This window comes from Neopsephotus bourkii, unplaced genomic scaffold, assembly GCF_033783945.1.
Source record: "Neopsephotus bourkii isolate Nb327-2 ecotype Australia unplaced genomic scaffold, CSIRO-AGI_Nbou_v1 NB_580, whole genome shotgun sequence".
Lineage (NCBI taxonomy): Eukaryota > Metazoa > Chordata > Aves > Psittaciformes > Psittacidae > Neopsephotus > Neopsephotus bourkii.
The window spans coordinates 2,268,204-2,287,585 of record NW_026901081.1 but is presented as its reverse complement, the minus strand read 5'-3'; positions in this window follow the sequence as shown (position 1 = coordinate 2,287,585).

The window sequence follows — 19,382 nt, the reverse complement described above, 5'->3', positions numbered from 1 at the left end:
GACTTTGAACTATGTCACTGTTTCAGTCTCAGGTAGGCAATCAGAAAATGCTGCTACACTCAAGTGACTTTGAGCTGAGCAACTGAGCGTTGCTGCGCACCTCATGGTCTTCATGTTTTCCCAAGGTCTTCATAGCATTGATGTCATTCCAGTCTTCATGTCATTCCTGAGAGATTACCAAAGCTCTCATCTTCTTGTACCAGCTTTAATGAGCTTAAGGAATCATCCATTCACATCCTAGATGGAGACCCCACAGCTTGGTGGTTCCATCTTAGAATCATAGAATAGTTTGGGTAGGAAAGGACCTTACCATCATCCAGTTCCAACCCCCTGCCATGGGCAGGGACACCTCACACTAAACCATGGCACCCAAGGCTCTGTCCAGCCTGGCCTTGAACACTGCCAGGGATGGAGCATTCACAACCTCCCTGGGCAACCCATTCCAGTGCCTCACCACCCTCACAGTAAAGAACTTCTTCCTTATATCCAATCTAAACTTCCCCTGTTTCAGTCTGAACCCATCACCCCTTGTCCTGTCACTGCAGTCCCTAATGAAGAGTCCCTCCCCAGCATCCTTGTAGCCCCCTTGAGACACTGGAAGCTGCTCTGAGGTCTCCACACAGCTTCTCTTCTCCAGGCTGAACAGCCCCAACTTTCTCAGCCTGTCTTCATGCTGGAGGTGCTCATCTTGATGAGGTCAGTTGATGATTCACCAGATGCAACCTGGATTCCAAGACCAGATAGCTCTGAGTGTCTTCTCAGAACAAAAGAAGATCCCCAGGTGACCTCCATGGATTCTGGATTCCAAGACTACAGCATTTGTAATGACCCAATATGCTATAAAATCAAAAGGCCAGTTTCACAGAATCATAGGCTCATAGGTTCATAGAATCATAAAATGGTTTGGGTTGACAGGGACCTTAAAACTCATCCTGTTCCAACGCCATGCCATGGACAGGGACCCCTTCCACTAGAGCAGCTTGCTCCAAGCCCCTGTGTCCAACCTGGCCTTGAACACTGCCAAAGGTTGAAGTTCCCATCAGTGATGAGAAGAGAGATGGACACAGTGAGGAAAGTACCAGATTTAATCAAGTTTCAGCTGCAGTTTCTCCTACTCAAGGCTGTGCTACAAAACCCCAGGCCATGGGTGTCACAGAAACCATCTGAGTGCTCACCTGGCAGGATGGGTTGGAGATACAGCTCCTGCATCACATAGGATGTGAGCCAAGAGAGCTGAGAGCCTCCACAAGTAGGACCATCAATAAGAAGCAGAGAGGAAACAGAGCAGGTGAAGCATTTGCTGTGCAACACCCATTAAATTCATTGCAGAGACATGAGTAATCAACTGATCACACTAATGAGAGCATTGGCTTTTGGCATGGTGGTTATTGTTTGATTGGAGAGGACTGTGGATGCTGGTGTGGAGGATGAGACGACGTGATCCTGAGAGATTTATGGGAGCTCCGCATTGCAGCACCAAGAAAATGATTTTAAAAGCTTTTATATTAAAACCAGCTTTTATATTAAAAAAGCAATTACATTCTAAAGGGAAAAACAAGCAGAGACCGTGTGTTGTCAGCTGCTCTCTGAGGTTTTCAGTTCTGCTCTTGCTGCCACACAAAGTGATGGGTTTTTGTGTTCCTTGTTATTTACCTGGGAATTTATGACAGTTTTAAGTCCATCACACTGATTCAACCTCAGCTGCACTACAGATCTATCTATCTGTCTCTCTGTCTCTCTCTGTCTGCCTATCATATCTATCTGCACATCTATCTACTATCTCTCTATCTCTCTCTCTATCTATCTCTCTATCTATCCATCTATCCATGCCACAGGTCACCCAGGCCTGTGTTTGCCACCAGATGACAGCAGTTTCCTGGTCCTTTGTTGCTCCTAAGGGCTATATGTGCCTTCACAGAGATTATTTAAATGCTCCTAATAAGCATCATTAGTTAAGGAGATTCCTCTCCTGTTTCTGCAAGCCTCATTCCTTCAGGGATCTTATGAAGGACAATTTGATCAAAGATCTGCTCCCATTATTCAGGTTTAATCAATTAATTAGTGCCAGGGCCTGGAGCATCCATTCAGTTATCTCTTGCTACGCTGCCAGACTGCTCTGTGGCTTGGCTCACACCTCTGATGAATTCCTGAGCAGGTTTTAAGGGATAACATAGGGCACGAACCATTCCCAAGAGGCAGGTGAGGTCAGGAATGTTCACCCCCCCATAGCACAGGCAGAGATGCAGGGGCTGTATCACAGTGCCACAGACGTTTATAGCTCTGCCACTATGGACATCTTCTCTTAGACCAGCTCTCTGTCCTTCCTCTCAGAGCATCAAGCTGTATGGAGCTGCCAGGACATAGCTACCACAATCATAGAATGGTTTGGATTGGAAGGGACCTTAAAGCTCATCCAGTTCCAACCCTTGCCACAGGCAGGGACACCTTCCACTAGAGAAGCTTGCTCACGTTATGCATATGGCACACAGATTTACAGGAAGGTAGGATCCCAAAGCCGTGATCCTACAAACTGAGATTTGAGGTTGAGTAACTGGAACATAGTTTTTATGACTGAGGGGATCAGAGATTTCCAGACAGATGAGACATTTTTAGGAGGAGAAAAACTAAGTGGAGTAATACAACATCAGAAGGAAAAGGTACTCCTCAGTGTTTTGGTTATAGGCACAGGCAGGGATCGCTGCTTTACTCCCTAAGAAGTTTCAATTAACTTTGATCTTTTCTTTCTTGTGAGATCTCCTAACTAGCCCTGACACAACTCTATGCAGAGACAGGTACAGGAGCACACCACACTATTTGCAGTGCTGGAACAGGGATGGAGAAGAGACATCTGCCTCAGAACCCTTTCCAGAGGCTGGCAAGGAGACAGCAACATCAGCACAGTGATTATTAGCAAAGTGTAGGTCACAGCTTCATATTTTGTCCCTTACCTAAGAAGAGTTATCATTTCCAAATAACCACCTCCTCTCTTAAAGGCTGCAGCAATGCAGTTGAAGTGGGCAGTGGTCCCATGTCTCTAGAAGATGCTTCTGCACAGGGGAGACCCAGTTTTCCAGCCATTTCTGCCTGCTGTCTCACTGACATGTATGGCAGGAGGCAGCATCCTCTGCCTATGGGGACAAGAGATAACCAGATGTGCACAACTGGGGTTTCCAGGTCTCCTGCACCTTCAGAGCTCCGGCTGTTGTGTCCATCTCTGGGCAAGTGTTGAGTCCTATGTAGAGGCTTAGCCCTGATGCAATGATGGTTGTCAGATTACATTAGCAGAGGTCATTTTATTCCCAGGAAGCCTGGTCAGCCAAGCAGAGCTGCGTGACAGGCTTTAATTAGATCCATAGAGATTGTCCTCCCTGGGAGAGCTGATGGGTGGCTTGCTCAGCTCATGCTATATAAGTGGCTGGTTGCCACCGTGGTGCTGGAGGGCAGCTCCAAGTGCTCCCTTCTAACAAGAATGGGGAGGAATTTGTGTGACAATAATTGGGATGGGGTTTGGGGATTGTTTTCCTTCAAACACATGCTTTTGTGCCGTTCCTTTCCACTATGGGGTGTTTGTTCTGTTTTACAAGGACATGTAGGGATTGATAGGGAGAATGGCTTTAACCTGCTAGAGGGGAGACTGAGCTGAGCTCTTAGGCAGAAGCTCTTCCCTGTGCTGAGGAAAGAGGGTGCTGAGGCGCTGGCACAGGGTGCCCAGAGAAGCTGTGGCTGCCCCATCCCTGGCAGTGCTCAAGGCCAGGTTGGACACAGGGGCTTGGAGCAAGCTACTCCAGTGGAAGGGGTCCCTGCCCATGGCAGGGGTTGGAGGTGGATGAGCTTTAAGGTCCCTTCCAACCCAAACCAGGCTGGGATTCTATGATTTTCCTCCCACATATGCAAAATAACACCTTTGCACACCCTATTTCTGGTCTCTTTCTCTTACGATCATATGCTCCATGCTCACAGGTCTGTGGGGACCTGTTAACACAATTGCAGCTGATAGTAGAAGTAATTTCTCAGACTCTCCTGTTCATCTCCATCTCATGTTTGAGCTCTTTTTGCCTCTCTCAGGATGAAATCTTATGGCAGAAATGCTTATAGACAAGTGGGTTTATGGGGAAGATTCCCCTTGTACAAACCTCTGCTGCAGGAGATGGATGGGGAGCTGGGTTGATGTCATCACCCTGGTACAGCAGTAGGCAGGCAGAGAAGGTGGATGCAAAGAGAGGCATGAGACCTTCTGTGTAGACTGAGAAATGCCTTCTTCTATCGGCTGCGATTGTGTTAACAGTCAATTAAGTTACTTTGGACTATGGCCCAGGTTCAGCAAGGCCATTCTTTAGAGTACGTCCAACCCAAAGCAGGAAGGAAACGGTCCAACATGAATGAGCTGGCTGTGAGCTTACGGTTCTCCTCCCTGCTCCAGGTTCCTATGCTGTAGCTAATCATTAATAGCTATTTAGCTAGACTTTCTGTGCCCTCCCCACTTTCTTCCCCAGATGCAGCAGGGATATTTTGGATAAGGCTTTGGGCTTACCCGGGTCTTCACTGATCAATACTTTGAGATCTGGCAGCAGAATGAAGACCTCTGAGCTTTGGCTGGCGTGAATGAAAGGGAAGGAGGAAGCTGGCACACTTGTGTTCCCACCAGACCAAGTCCTCTCCTCCATCACACTTCAGAACAGCAGCTCCTTAGCCCATCAAACCCACAGTCTCCTTCACAAGCTTCACATGGCTTGGTTTTATTGAACCATCCCTTTCCAGCTCTTAACAAACTTCCTTTGGGCTTTATTTAGAGCCAGCAGGAGTTCCCACTGGGATGGTGCCAGGCAAGGAATTAGTTTGTTTGGATGGAGATATGAGGGGTCAGTGTGGCAGGTTTAGACAAAGCTCAGATGTTGGACTGATCATAGCTTGTCATAGACAAGGATGGTCGTAGAAAGTGTGGCATAAATGGGGCAACCTGGGGCAAAATAAATGCTGAAGAGCAAGGATCCTGTTCTCTCACACCCGTAACAGCAGACTTTCTTAGATCTCAAGTGTATTTGGCATTCAATCTTGCGCTGTCATCCTATAACTGATACTAGTTCCATCAGAACCTCGGCCTTTCACTGTGCCACCTTCCTGCTGCCCACCTATCACACCTCATTTGTCTGGAGGATACTGTAATGAACAGAGGTGATAGATGCTGCTGAAAACTGTCTCCTTTGCCAGGTGATATGAGAAAGAGCAAAACCTCAGTGTGACAAGCTGTCAGGCAGCTCTTGCAAAGGACAATGTCAGTCCTAACCTTTAAGACACCTTTAAAACAGTATCTGACTGAAGCATCAGTCTCTGAAGGAGGAAATCATAGAGTGAGTATTTGCTTCAGGTCCTAAATTGTTCTTTCTCTGGCCTCACACCTTTGGCAAAATGAGAAACAGGGAGAAAAGAGATTGGTTGATATCTTTATTTCCCTTCCCATCTTTGCCTGCACCTTTGTTACAATGGGGAAAACCAGGTAGAACTGACAAAGGTGTGGAAATGAAGTGGAATCAGAAGGAAAATGGGAGTAATTTGTTCTTGCGCTTGCTCCGAAATTGTCTGAAATGGAAGAAATCGTTTCTTTGAACAGCCCCACAGTGGGACTTGTTTCACCTCTGTGATCATCATGATCTTCAGATCTTCACCCCTAGATGAGCTGATTCATAACAGCACTGCCCATTGAACCTGGGCTGCTTGCTTGAATGGAGGTGTCCACACAGGATAGGACAAATCCGTATCTCCTGCCCTTGTGTCTTTTCCTGGCTCCTGAGCTATCTCTATTTTGACTCCATGTGCTCAGTTCTCTCATGGAATAGAGACCTTCAACAGTCATAGGAAGGCGTCTTCCCAAAGAAGTTCAAGTTTCATACTCAGTGGTTCTAAATCATAAAGACCCCTGCTTGGTGTAACCCAGCTGAGGGATTGCATGATGGCATTGGATGAGGCTCAAAGGTGATCCCTGAGGACTTCTCTACTCCGCTCCATTGGAAAATGCAGTTTTCCTCCCTTTTTGGGGTTGGTGGGAGGCTGCTTTCTAGAAGCAGCTTGATTTGGAGGCATAATTTCTGTTACTCTGTGTTGCACAGGTCTCACTGGAGCGCGTAGGCTTCTGGATGAAATTGTGGATGCAAAGAAACCTCAGAACCCAACCTCCAACCCATTGCATTTGCCTCCACAGAAAGGAACAAGGGATCAAACCCCATCCAAATGGAAACTGAGGCACAAGAACAATCACTTAGGAGGTAGGAAAGCAGGGAGACAAAATAGAAAATGCCCTGTTCCATGGTTAGGTATTGACTGTGTCAGTCTTCTGTAACATCTCCCCTTGCTTAGCTTGCACTAGGCAATCCTACATCATTTCTTTCCTCTGGCCCAAGGAGAATGATGTGATCTCCAAGGTCAACGCAATTACCTTCTCCTTCTCATTAAAGGACTTGCCAAAGTATCCATTTAAAATCATTAACCTCCCCTCCCCTTCCATTGCAAATGATTTATGAGGAGGTTATTTGTTCCCTCCTCTTTTCTCCTGAACACCTTTCTAATAAGAAGCGGCACACTGAGATTCCCTGTTCTCCAGGGTGGAATCCTATCTATTTCAAATGGGGGACTGTGGCAAGCTGGAAAATAAAGCAGGCAGCTCTTTGTTTTAAAGGAATGAAGTCCATCTCATTGCTGATGCTGGAGCTCCAGCCTCAAGTCCTCTGCTTACCATGGGAGAGAGCAAAAAATCATCTGTATAAAGAAGGGTTTAATAGGTACTAGTTCAGCTCTTGGCCATGCAGAAGATGATGGAATGGGTTCCTTAATCTTACCCACCTAAAGGTCAGTAATATGGCCTCAGTTAAGCTGCTTGGAGCTGCCTTTCCACTCATAAGGTTGCATGCCTTCCTAGCAACACACAACAGCAAATCACACTTGGCTGCTGGCTATTTGGAGCCAGCAGAACAGTCATGCTTGGCCAGGCTATGGAAAACACTCCTTAGATGCCTATTAAATGGGAAAATGTGGATGCTTCAGCCCTGCATGATGATGCTGAGAGCTGCCAGAAGTGACAATAGCCTTTTGTTCCAAGTGTTTGGAAACTGCAGTGCTAATGTCGTGACAGTGCAATTAGCTGCAGTGTTTTCAAGCAGTTTTAATGCTCTTTCCTGAGACCACAGCTAGGCACCATCCGAGATCGGCTGCCAGCACCCAGCAGAAGCTGTGGATGACAATGGTACTGCTTTAAACCTAATACAGTGAGCATCTTGTTAGTGCCAGCCCTCTGTGAACCAGCTGTAGGGACCAACTCGCTCCCTTTCTGGGTAACCCCAGGAAAATCCTTGTGGGAAGAGGGATGAAGAAGTGGCTTCGGGGTCCTGTGGATTTTGCCTGGCTCTGTGATCATGGTGTGAGGATCTCTAGAGCCACACATGCAGCTGAGCATAGTAATTTGTACAGCAATTTCCCTGCCAAGCTGTTAACACGTGTCAGGGTGAGGGAGGAATGAATAGGAAGCATCATGGTTTAGGGGACTGTGCTCACACCCTGCTTCCCTCCCCCAGATCATCCCAAATACCTGCAGGATAAAAGTCAGACAGGATAAATGGAGCTGTAATAAAAAGGAAGAGGAATGTATAGGAACTGGGCAGAAAATCAAGGTAAAAGTCATCGAGTTCTCAGTTTTGAACTCCTGTTTCATGTTAACATGAGCCAGCTTCAGTGTGCGCTTGCAGCCCAGAAAGCAACCGTATCCTGGGCTGCATCAAAAGGAGCGTGACCAGCAGGTCGAAGGAGGTGATCCTGCCCCTTTATTCTGCTCTCGTGAGACCTCACCTGGAGCATTGTGTGCAGTTCTGGGGTCCTCAACATGAAAAGGACATGGATCTGTTGGAACAAGTCCAGAGGAGGCCACGAGGATGCTCAGGGGCTGGAGCAGCTCCTGTATGGAGCCAGGCTGAGAAAGTTGGGGCTGTTCAGCCTGGAGAAGAGAAGCTGAGTGGAGACCTCAGAGCAGCTTCCAGTATCTGAAGGGGGCATATAGGGATGCTGGAGAGGGACTCTTCATCAGGGACTGTAGTGATAGGACAAGGGGTAACAGATTCAAACTGAAACAGGGGAAGTTAAGATTGGATATAAGGAAGAAGTTCTTTACTATAAGGGTGCTGAGGCACTGGCACAGGGTGCCCAGAGAAGTGGTAAATGCTCCATCCAAATGCTCCATCCCTGGCACTGTTCAAGGCCAGGTTGAGCAGAGCCTGGTGCAATCTGCTCTAGTGGAAGGTGTGCCTGCCCATGACAGGGGGTTGGAACTGAATGATCTTAAGATCCTTTCCAACCCAAACCATTCTGTGATTCTATGATTCTATGAAAGCAGCAATTTCTGAAAGCTCCCTGGCTGTGGTTGAGCAGAAGCTCTTGGTGTGATTATAGGAATTAGCATGAAATCTTTTAACATTGAAAGAATTAATTAAAATTAAAAGAGCTTTGTTTCTTGTCTTGCTCTCAGCAGCCCAGCTCAGAAACCCAAGACCTGCTGCTTCCTCCAAGTATCTTTTTTCTGCCTGCAAATGAAACCAGCCTTAATTTACTCCAACATCTTTTCAGTACTGGCCTTTATAATGACAGGTTTCGGCTTGCAGGGTGTCCATTGGGAATGAACAGGCAGGAACTTATTGCTTATGTTATGGGCACATTTTAATCCTGTGTTGGTGTCCCCATCAATAAAAGGAAGATAATGACACTGGCTTTGGACAACATGGGGTGCCAAGCACTTGGGGATAACTGCCTTTGTGGACTCCCTGGTCACACTGGGCTTCACACCCTCCTTTAGCACTCTTCATCTGAGACTTGTCCTGCACCAGGAACAAAGTCCCTGTGGCCAAAATAAAGGGAAATCAGCTCTTTAGTAGTGTATTTCTGCAAACACAAAGGAACCCTCAGACAGGAGGTGGAGTTTGTGGTTGCTTCCTGAGCCTCCATCACAGCCCTGCTCCATGTCTGGGGCTTTCTCCCATCCGTCTGTGGCCCTTTGCCCTTTCCCCACCTCATTGCTAGAGATGCTTGGATGTCTCAGGGCTGGTTCTTCCATGTCTCAAACATAGAAATACCTCCCTGCTACATCCCAGTTCACTGTGAAGTGGTGGCTTTTTGGTATGGGGAGGGAACCCATCTCTCTCTCAGGGCAGAGGGCTATGCCTTATATTATAGAGGGTATGCAGCCCTATGATGGGGTGATCTTCCCTCCATCACCACCTGATCTTTTGGGATGAGGGATGTCTCCCTGGATAGGTTTGTGCAGTGCAGAGCATGACAAAGCTCAGCTGTGGTGCTGCAGCCGTGGACCCATCTGAGGGTTGAAGGACCATCCCTGACCCCATGTCCGTGCTGGCACCACAAACTGCCACGTCTCTGCCCTCCATGCCTGGTTTGTGCCAAACAAAGCAGTTTGGGTCTGAGCTGCCTGGTGCCAGGAGGAATGCCTGATGCACAGATGTGCTGGTTGGACACGGCCTCAGCTCCGTGCTAATGAAATCCAAATGGGATTCATTATTTCATTGGGTTTCCTCCAGTGCTGTAATTCCATCTCTGCTGTGGCAGAAAGCCCTGAACACAGAGGGGGTAACAGGAACAGTGCTTAAAGCTTTTCCTTTCCTTTTCCTTTTCCCCTTTCCTCTTCCCTATTCCTTTTACTTCTCTTTTTACTTTCCCTTTCCTTTCCTTTCCTTTCCTTTCCTTTCCTTTCCTTTCCTTTCCTTTCCTTTCCTTTCCTTTCCTTTCCTTTCCTTTCCTTTCCTTTCCTTTCCTTTCCTTTCCTTTCCTTTCCTTTCCTTTCCTTTTCCTTTCCTTTCCTTTCCTTTCCTTTCCTTTCCTTTCCTTTCCTGCCCTTGCCCTTGCCCTTGCCCTTGCCCTTGCCCTTGCCCTTGCCCTTGCCCTTGCCCTTGCCCTTTCTTTGTCCTTGCACTTTCCTTTCCTTCCTTGGCTCTCCCTTTCCCATTCCTTTTCCCTTTTCCTTTTCCCTTTCCTTTTCCCTTTCCCTTTCCTTTTGCCTTTCTCTTTCCTTTTCCCTTTCCCTTTCTCTTCCCCTTCCCCTTTCCCTTTCTCTTCCCCTTCTCCTTTCCCTTTCTCTTTCCCTTTCCCTTTCCTTTTGCCTTTCTCTTTCCTTTTCCCTTTCCCTTTGCCTTTCCCTTTGCTTTTGCCTTTCCCTTTCTCTTCCCTCTGCTCCCACCTGCACAGGATGCACAGTGAGCAGGGGCCTCCACGTCACCAGTGCTCTCCAGGAGACCTGAAATGAAATTGGATTTTGTGGTTCAGTGACCAAAATCTAGGAGATAAAAAGAATTAAAGTCAGTTCTGTTTGAAGCAAAAGGGATATTCCAAGGGGGGTTCAGTGAGATGATTAAAAACCACATCACCAAGTAATGAAAACCACCTAAAGTGACTTCATCGTGGCTTAAAGAACAGTCTTCTCCTTCGGTCCATAATGAAGTGGTTTTGTTCTGGATTTCTTGACATGTTTTAGCTTTACCTTTTTTTCTTTCCTATTTCCCCTCTTGGGGATATAACCCATCCTGGAGCATCCCCCCTGCAGCCCTGATCCAGCCCTGGGGCAGCAGCGCAAGAGGGATGTGGAGCTGTTGGAGCGAGGCCAGAGGAGGCCATGGAGCTGCTGCGAGGGCTGGAGCAGCTCTGCTCTGGAGCCAGGCTGAGAGAGCTGGGCTGGGGCAGCCTGGAGAAGAGAAGGCTCCTGAAGGGGAGACCTTAGAGCAGCTCCAGTGCCTAAAGGGGCTGCAGGAAAGCTGGAGAGGGGCTTGGGACAAGGGCCTGTAGGGACAGGCCATGGGGAATGGCTTGAACCTACCCGAGGAGAGACTGAGCTGAGCTCTTAGGCAGAAGCTCTTCCCTGTCTGCAGCGGCTGGTTCAGTCCCAGCCTCCTCTGGCACTTTGGACTTCTGATTGCTCAAGTGTTAATATCTCCATCTGGGCCAGTCATCCCTGGCTCCCTTTAAAGTCAGCAGGGAGAAACAAGCGCATTCAAGAGCTGTTTCATCTGGCACATTTTGCCACTTCTCCATGTGGCTGGATGACTCCCAGCCCTTGTTCTTGATGGTTCTTGGCCATTCTCTTCCCTGGTGATGACACCATCCAGAAGTTTGCCTTGTTTGAATAGATCCTGGCTTTGGCCACATCCTTTTGGGGCTTGCACCCCTTTCTCCATCACAATGACTCCATTTATCTGCTCTTCCAAGGTTTGCCTGCTTGTCTGCTTTTGTTTCTGGCACATGGGCCGCATGATCTCATGGAGTTGGTGGAGGACTGTGTTTGCTGGCTGCCACTGCTGGGTGACAAATGAGTCCTATCTTTCTTGCTTTGTGTCCTCAGAAAGACTTTAAACCCTGTTGGGGCAGAGGACACCTTTCCATCCATCCATCCATCCATCCATCCATCCATCCATCCATCCATCCATCCATCCACCCACCTACCCACCCATCCATCCATCCATCCATCCATCCATCCATCCATCCATCCACCCACCCATCCATCCATCCACCCACCCACCCATCCATCCATCCATCCATCCATCCATCCATCCATCCATCTATCCATCCATCCATCCATCCCCTGTCAATTCATCAGAGTCAGACTGCATCTCCTTATTGCTGTTGCAATATAAATACCAGGCAAACCCAAAAGCCTCTAAGCAGTTCTGTGATTCATCTGGGGTTTGAAGGAATGTGGAGGTTTATCCATCTTCCAGTAGGCTAATGGAGTATGAGCCAGGAATTTCTGAGCTCTCTTCCCAGCATTGGCGGCATGCTCTGGAGCTGGAATCACAGCCTGTATTATGCATTTGCCCTTGATTTGCTTGACACATTGTGTACCACATGAAGATGGATCCTTACACAGGGGAGTTTGTGCTTCCTAAATTCACTGACTGCACAGTCAAAAGGCAGCACAAGGATGATCTTATCTGACCTTCTGTATAGAGGAAATAGATTTTTCCCTGAAGCTGGATTAGAGCATCTCCTTTCATAGATACCTAATTTTATTTCAACAGAAGATGCACTGGTGACTTGGCAGCCTCCCTGATGAGCTGTTCCAATAGTTAATTACCTTTGTAGCAGTGAATTGGTGTCCACTTGAAAGGCTGAATTAATCTAGTGCTATCTTTCACCCACTGTGACTTCCTATTTCCCTTATCAGTGTGGCTGAAGAACCTCTACCTCTCCATCAGACAGCTTTGCCCTATGTAAATACCCATACGTAATGACCCCCCTCAGTCTTCTCTTTGCTGAATAAGGTTTACATCCCTAAATCTTCATGTAGACTGGTTGTGCATCTAATCCCTGACCCTCTGCTATTTGCCCGGTCTCTGGTGTGTTACCACTGTCACCTCCTAGCAGCCCTAGCCTACTGTCTATTAAGGCAAGAAGGTGCCCTTCCTGCCAGACCTTTCTTCATTTGGATAACCAAGACATTGGTGGGCCTCTTCTGGCTCATGAGCTTCCCTGGCTTTCACCTATAGAAGTATAGAATCACAGAATGGTTTGGAAGAGACCTTAAAGTTCATCATGGAATAGTATGGGTTGGAAGGGACCTTAAAGCTCATCCAGTTCCAACCCCTGCCATGCGCAGGGACACCTTCCACTAGAGCAACTTGCTCCAAGCCCCATCCAACCTGGCCTTGAACACTGCCCGGGATGGGGCATAAACACATAACCCCATCCCCAACTCACTGCATTTCAAGGTAGTTTCTCACCCTTTAGGGGTGAAATGCTCTCTGACAAGGGATTTGCCCTCCGGACTGGCACCTGTGTAACTCTCTCCTTCTCTGTGTTCACTCATGTGTCACCCCAATACGTATCCTATTCTACAGACCTCTGAAATACTCCTGCAAACCCCATCTGTGTCTCAGTCCCTTTAAAGTCCTTTTGCACACCCTTCCATTGCCTCCTCCCCAGCCCATCCTCCTGAACCTGCCTCTGGGCTTTTAATCCTCCATGCCTGGACCTGCTTCCATCTGCTTCACTACTGATGTCTACATTCAGCCCTCCCTGGTAAGAATAGGGTTATAACCCCATCCCTTTACAGCCACGTTTCAAGATGTGTCAGGGGGCCAGTTCTGACACCGTTTAATGCATGTTTTGTTAATCTCATCTAAAGCAGTTTGGAAGGAAAAGAAGCAGAATGCCTGGGAGGAACTGCAATGTATTAAACTGCCACAGCTGCCTTTATCAGCAGCTCAGAGCCCGAAACGTGATGAATGCTGATGAAGGGTTTCTGCTCTGCCATCTGACTGCGTTTATAGACATATGTGCATTCGTCCAGATTACAAGCTCCTTGATGAAATCCCAAATTAACTGCTCGATTGTTTCAATGAGAACAGATGGTGCTCACCCTTCTGGTTGTCTCCTTCTCCTCTGCCCATGTTGCCATGACCCAAGCCCTGTATCAGCCTGTTCCTCTTCCCCAAGACTTGTTAGGTTTAATGTTAATGGCTCTTCGGGTCATTTCTTGATGGCTCCTGGCAGTGAGTTCTTCAGGCTTATTGATTTGAAAGATGTCATTACGGCAGCTAATTGTCCCTTGCTGCAGATGGTTAGCTTTCTGCTCCATCCACCTCCTCAGGCTGCCTTCTTCCAAACAGACTGAGTGAATGGCTGTGATCCTGCTGAGTGCATCCAGTGATCAGCCTAGTCCTGAAGGATGTGTTCTTCTCTGGTGAAGCGCTATTTCTTTGCATGGATGAATTTGGTGGCTATGATGCTTCTCTGATGATCTGACTCATAGAATCCCAGAGTGGTTTGGGTTGGAAGGGACCTTAAAGCTCATCCAGTTCCAACCCCTGCCACGGGCAGGGACCCCTTCCACTGGAGCAGCTTGCTCCAAGCCCCTGTGTCCAACCTGGCCTTGAGCACTGCCAGGGATGGGGCAGCCACAGCTTCTCTGGGCACTCTGCTATGCTTTGTATTTCACAATGAATTGCATCCCTGATGACCCTAACACTGGACCCTCATCCTGGCAGCAAAGTTGGTACCCACCACTACAAGGATGTGCAGTAAATAACAAAATTATCTCAAGGCCAGAAGACGTATCAATATTTACAGATAGAAGTAACATCTAATCACTTCTTTTCCCCTGTGAATGCATGCAGTTTCAGAACAGACAGACATAACTGTTCAAACTGAAACAGGGAAAATTCAGGTTAGATATAAGGAAGAAGTTCTTCCCTGTGAGGGTGCTGAGGCACTGGAAAAACTTGCCCAAAGAAGTGATGAATACTCCATCCCTGGCAGTGTTCAAGGCCAAGTTGAATGAAGGGTTGGGTGACATGGTCTAGTGTGAGGTGTCCCTGCCCATTGCAAGGGAGTGGAACTGGATGATCTTAAGGTCTTTACTGTGTGCAGTTCTGGTGTCCTCAACATAAAAAGGACATGGAACTGTTGGAACAAGTCCAGAGGAGGCCACGAGGATGCTCAGGGGCTGGAGCAGCTCCTGTATGGAGCCAGGTTGAGAAAGTTGGGGCTGTTCAGCCTGGAGAAGAGAAGCTGTGTGGAGACCTCAGAGCAGCTTCCAGTGTCTGAAGGGGGCTGCAAGGATGCTGGGGGGGATTACTCTTCATTAGGGACTGTAGTGATAGGACAAGGGGTGATGGGTTCAAACTGAAAGAGGGAAAGTTTAGATTGGATGTAAGGAAGAAGTTCTTTACTGTGAGGGAGGTGAGGGACTGGAATGGGTTGCCCAGGGAGGTTGTGAATGCTCCATCCCTGGCAGTGCTCAAGGTCAGGTTGGACAGAGCCTTGGGTGCCATGGTTTAGTGTGAGGTGTCCCTGCCCATGGCAGGGGGTTGGAACTGGATGATCTTAAGGTCCTTTCCAACCCAAACCATTCTGTGATTCTATGATTCTGTAACCCATGTCATCCTGACATCCTCCTTGGTAGCTGGGTGTGCTTGTTTGTTTGCTTTGTGTCTATGAAGGGCGTCAATCCATTGGCTCCCACTATAACCAGACCTCAAGACCCTCCTGAGCCTTATTTCTGCCTGTCCCCAGAGAAGCTCTGCCTCTTTCCAGCACTATTTATCTAGTGTTTGGACAATTTCTGTCCAAGGCCACCATCATGGGGCAGCTTCTGTCCTTATTTCCTCACAGCAGAGCATCTTCTTTGTTTTGTGTGCATGCTCCCTGTTTAACCTGCCGCATGTAGCAGGTACCTGGGAAAAAAGCAGGTCTAACACTTAATTTCCTGCAAAGCTGATAAAAAATGCTATCATCTGCTGCATCCCAGACTGTGCCTGGTACTGGAAGGTGGTTAAAAAGAAGGGATCCAGCCTTCATCAGGGGCTCAGCAGTTCACATGTAGCTGGTATAAAGCATCACTGCTTGTTCAGCATTAACTTCATGACCTCGTCACTGCCTTTGGGGTAAGGACAAGGAGTTATGCTCAGGCTGCAGTTATGGAATATTCAGGTTAGAGGCTGGAGGATAGGCTTATATTACCATAAGGAAGCTATTATTTGTTATAAGGGTGCTGGGGCGCTGGCACAGGGTGCCCAGAGAAGCTGTGGCTGCCCCATCCCTGGCAGTGCTCAAGGCCAGGTTGGACACAGGGGCTTGGAGCAAGCTGCTCCAGTGGAAGGGGTCCCTGCCCGTGGCAGGGGTTGGAGCTGGATGAGCTTTAAGGTCCCTTCTTTCTGCCTGTCACACCTTCATTCCTTCTGAGGGGTATCTGCATAAAGGAAGAGGTTTGGAGTATGAACAGGCTCTAACTGCCAAGTCTGCAGCTATCCCCATTGCTCAGTCAGGCAAGCACACAAGCTTGCTCCATCAGTGCTGAACCAAGGAGGCAGGGACGTGTGATGAGGAGAGACCCAAGCTGGTGGGACAGAAGCCAGGCAGGTCCTGCCGCAGCCAGAATGCCTTGGCCAGGGACCAGATGAGCTCGGAGCCAAAGCTAATAACCCTGCCCAGAGCCAGGACTTCCTTGCTTGGATTCAAAACCAGGCTCACGGTGCTTGGCTGGCTCCAGAGCTCTGCTGGAAACCACATAGCTCCGCTCTGCCAGGTGAAACTGCTGCTTCCCATGGGGCAACAACCTTCTCTTCTGCAGCATTGAAATGGGGACATGTCATAGAATCATAGAATAGAATCATAGAATAGTTAGGGTTGGAAAGGACCTTAAGACCATCGAGTTCCAACCCCCCTGCCATGGGCAGGGACACCTGCCCCTGTCCTGACACAAGGGTTGTTCTGGGGACCTGTATTTTCTGCTCCAATAATGGAAATGAAGGAATTGCCACCCCATTTCCATCAGGCTGCTGGGGCTGTTAGCACAATTCCAATAGCCCCTTGGTGACTCCAGGATGGGGTCCCTGCCTACTCTGGTGCTTCCACTGTACTTCGGGATGCTGGCACAGCACATGCTTTATAGCTCTGATGTTGGCTTCAGGAAGAGGGAAGCAATCCCAGAGAGAGCTTTTCCTTACTCTATTACCTGCCCATGGACTGCAGGCTGTGAATGGAAGATGTTCTCCACGCATAAAGGACCTGACAGTGCTTTTCAGAGGCTGTTGAAAGCCAGAAAACAGTATTTTCAGGGACACTGCAGAAAAGCACTATTCTTCCTCTCAAAGCAATGAAACCCAAACCCCTTTTGAGCTCGGTAAAGATCTTTCCCATAGAGATCTTCTCCATCTTTCCTCCCAGCACCTCTTTTCCTGGCATCGCCAATGTCCACACACCTCCCATGGATCAGAGACTGCTTGTGTGGAAGTAGAAATAACTGATGAGCAAATGTAGAGACAGGAATATTCTTATGGGGAATATTTTGGGGTGAAAAGGTGTCTTCCTGGTGAATTCAAACCTTAGTTGCATCTAAAGGAAGAAGCCCGTTAGACTTGTCAAAAGGCTTGACACACCATTAAGGGCAATCTTACAGCAAGCAGGTATGGGCTATATGGAGCCACTGTGGGTTCCTAAAGTAACCAGGGCAAAAATACAGCTTTATGATGAGGCTTTGGGAAAACTGACTGAAACACGGTCCTGATCTTCCCCTATTTCTGTGTTAATATCCTCTTTGGAGGTCTTCTCTGGTTGCAAGACCTCTGGGCAGGATGCTTCCCAATTTAGCCATGAAGATGCATTGGTCTTGGGAGGTTGAGGATGCTGCCACAGGACATTTAAGAACCGAAGGTAAAAATAGCATTGTGGGAGGATTGCTACCATGGATTACAAAGGCATTTCCCATGGGATATGTTCTGTGCCCTCCTCCTTTCCTGTTTATTCAAGGGGATTTTCACCTCTGCGGTCTCTACGATGCAGGTTGCAAATGGCACTATGACAAAGAGGCAGCTGCTGGGTTAGTTTTGGTGGGGGTTTTAAGGCAAGCAATCACTTTACAATGCATTGAAGTGAGAAAACTTCTATGAACAAGTACTTCTGGGGAAAATGGGGGATTTTTCCTCTGGTGATTAGGATTAGCAGCAAAATAGGTGGGAAATCTTGCCCCTTGTGTTCCTTCAGGTAAGCACCGAACAGGAATCTGTTTTCCTTGGCATATCTCACAGGAACAGCTACTCCCTCTTGAGGAGTTTCTTACCTTAGGCAGAGATTAGCAGGTCTGAGAATTCCATTCAGAGATGCCCACTTCTTCCAGGGAAGAAATCTATCCATTCTTTTGGGTTTTGTACTGACTGAAGCAATAAGAGAAATCATGGCAGTGACTATGGGCAAAGCAATGTTCTTCTTTGGGAATATCCTAAAGGTGATGGAACAGCACAGATTGATGTATACTTTGAGTCCTCAGATGTTTGATCAATGCAGTGAGCAACGGATGCAATATGCACTTAGTTCATAGCAACCATGAGGTAGGATGTATTAATGTAAGTGTTGGACTGAAGCGTACGCTGATGTGCTCCCTCTCACAATAGCTGAAGCTTAGAGCTCAGGTTTGGTCGGTGAGCAGGGCTCAGTTGAAATCTAGGGGGTTTCTGAGCTGTGGCAATTATTGCATGGATAAATCCTACAAAAAGGTAGGGACAGTCATTGGCAGAATGGGACTTCAACTGGTGTGGCTGAATTAGGGACAGGAGTAGAGCTGGGAGGGCATGGAAGACCTGCCATCCAAATTCAAGAGCAGCAGGAATGAAGTCAAATTTGTCTTCATTTGAGGTGAAAAACATCTCAAATAAGGCAATAATAGAGGTGAAAAACAGGACTTACAGCTTTCGTCAGAGCCATAGGAGTGCGAGCCCCATAAAAGACCCCAGATTCCATTTTTGGGTTATGCCAAAGCTCTGCTCCATCCCTGACTTTCTTTCTTCCCATCATAACTGATCCCAGCTGATGGGAATCAGAGAATCGTAGAATGGGTTGGAAGGGACGTTAAAGCTCCTCCAGCTCCAACCCCTGTCACGGGCAGGGACCCCTTCCACTGGAGCAGCTTGCTCCAAGCCCCTGTGTCCAACCTGGCCTTGAGCACTGCCAGGGATGGGGCAGCCACAGCTTCTCTGGGCACCCTGTGCCAGCGCCTCAGCACCCTCACAGGGAAGAGCTTCTGCCTAAGAGCTCAGCTCAGTCTCCCCTCGGGCAGGTTCAAGCCATTCCCCTTGGCCTGGCCCTACAGGCCCTTGGCCAAAACCCCTCTCCAGTTTCCTAATCCATCCATGGAAGCACACCTTGGATAAGGTTTCATTCATGTGCCCAATCCCACTCAGAAATTCCAGCATGGCATTGGGGTTTGAACCTAGTTTTTGGGTGAGAGCGCCATAACATGTGGTCCTCTGTCAGCTGAGACCCCCTGCATGTGCTGCCAGGAGAGTGATGTTGGTGCCTGTGCCAATCCTTTGTCCATCTCTGGATCATTCCTTTATCTGCATCCTGCTCTGAAATCAAGGGACAGCTCAATGCCACTGAACTGCATCATCACACTGCTTAGCAGCACACTGCCACCATCATTGCTGGTAAACCCCCACCAGCTCCAATGCGCCGTGCTCCCATCAAAAGAGGCCCTGGGAGGAAGAAGCCATGTGTTTCCTTTAACCTACAATAAAGCAAAGCAGTTCAAAGAGAAGGGAAAAGGAGGTTAACAATCTCTTTGAAATGTAGGTTCAGATTCCCAGCACGGCCCCACTCAATTACCAGCCAGCACCGTTGACACACATCACTGCTAATGGGGAAGAGGAGGGGAGAACATGGTGCAGAGGTCCAGCAGGGCAGTGCTGGGGTAAAAGAACATCACCACAGTGGTGGGAAAGTTTCCAGGGGTGAAGTTTGGGTTGTTTCATGCTGATTCATTCCATTGGGGTGCATCCAGAGTGGAGGCTGGACCAGTGGAGGGGATAGAGCAGCAGCACATCCCCTACCCGTGCCCCCTTTGTGGCTAG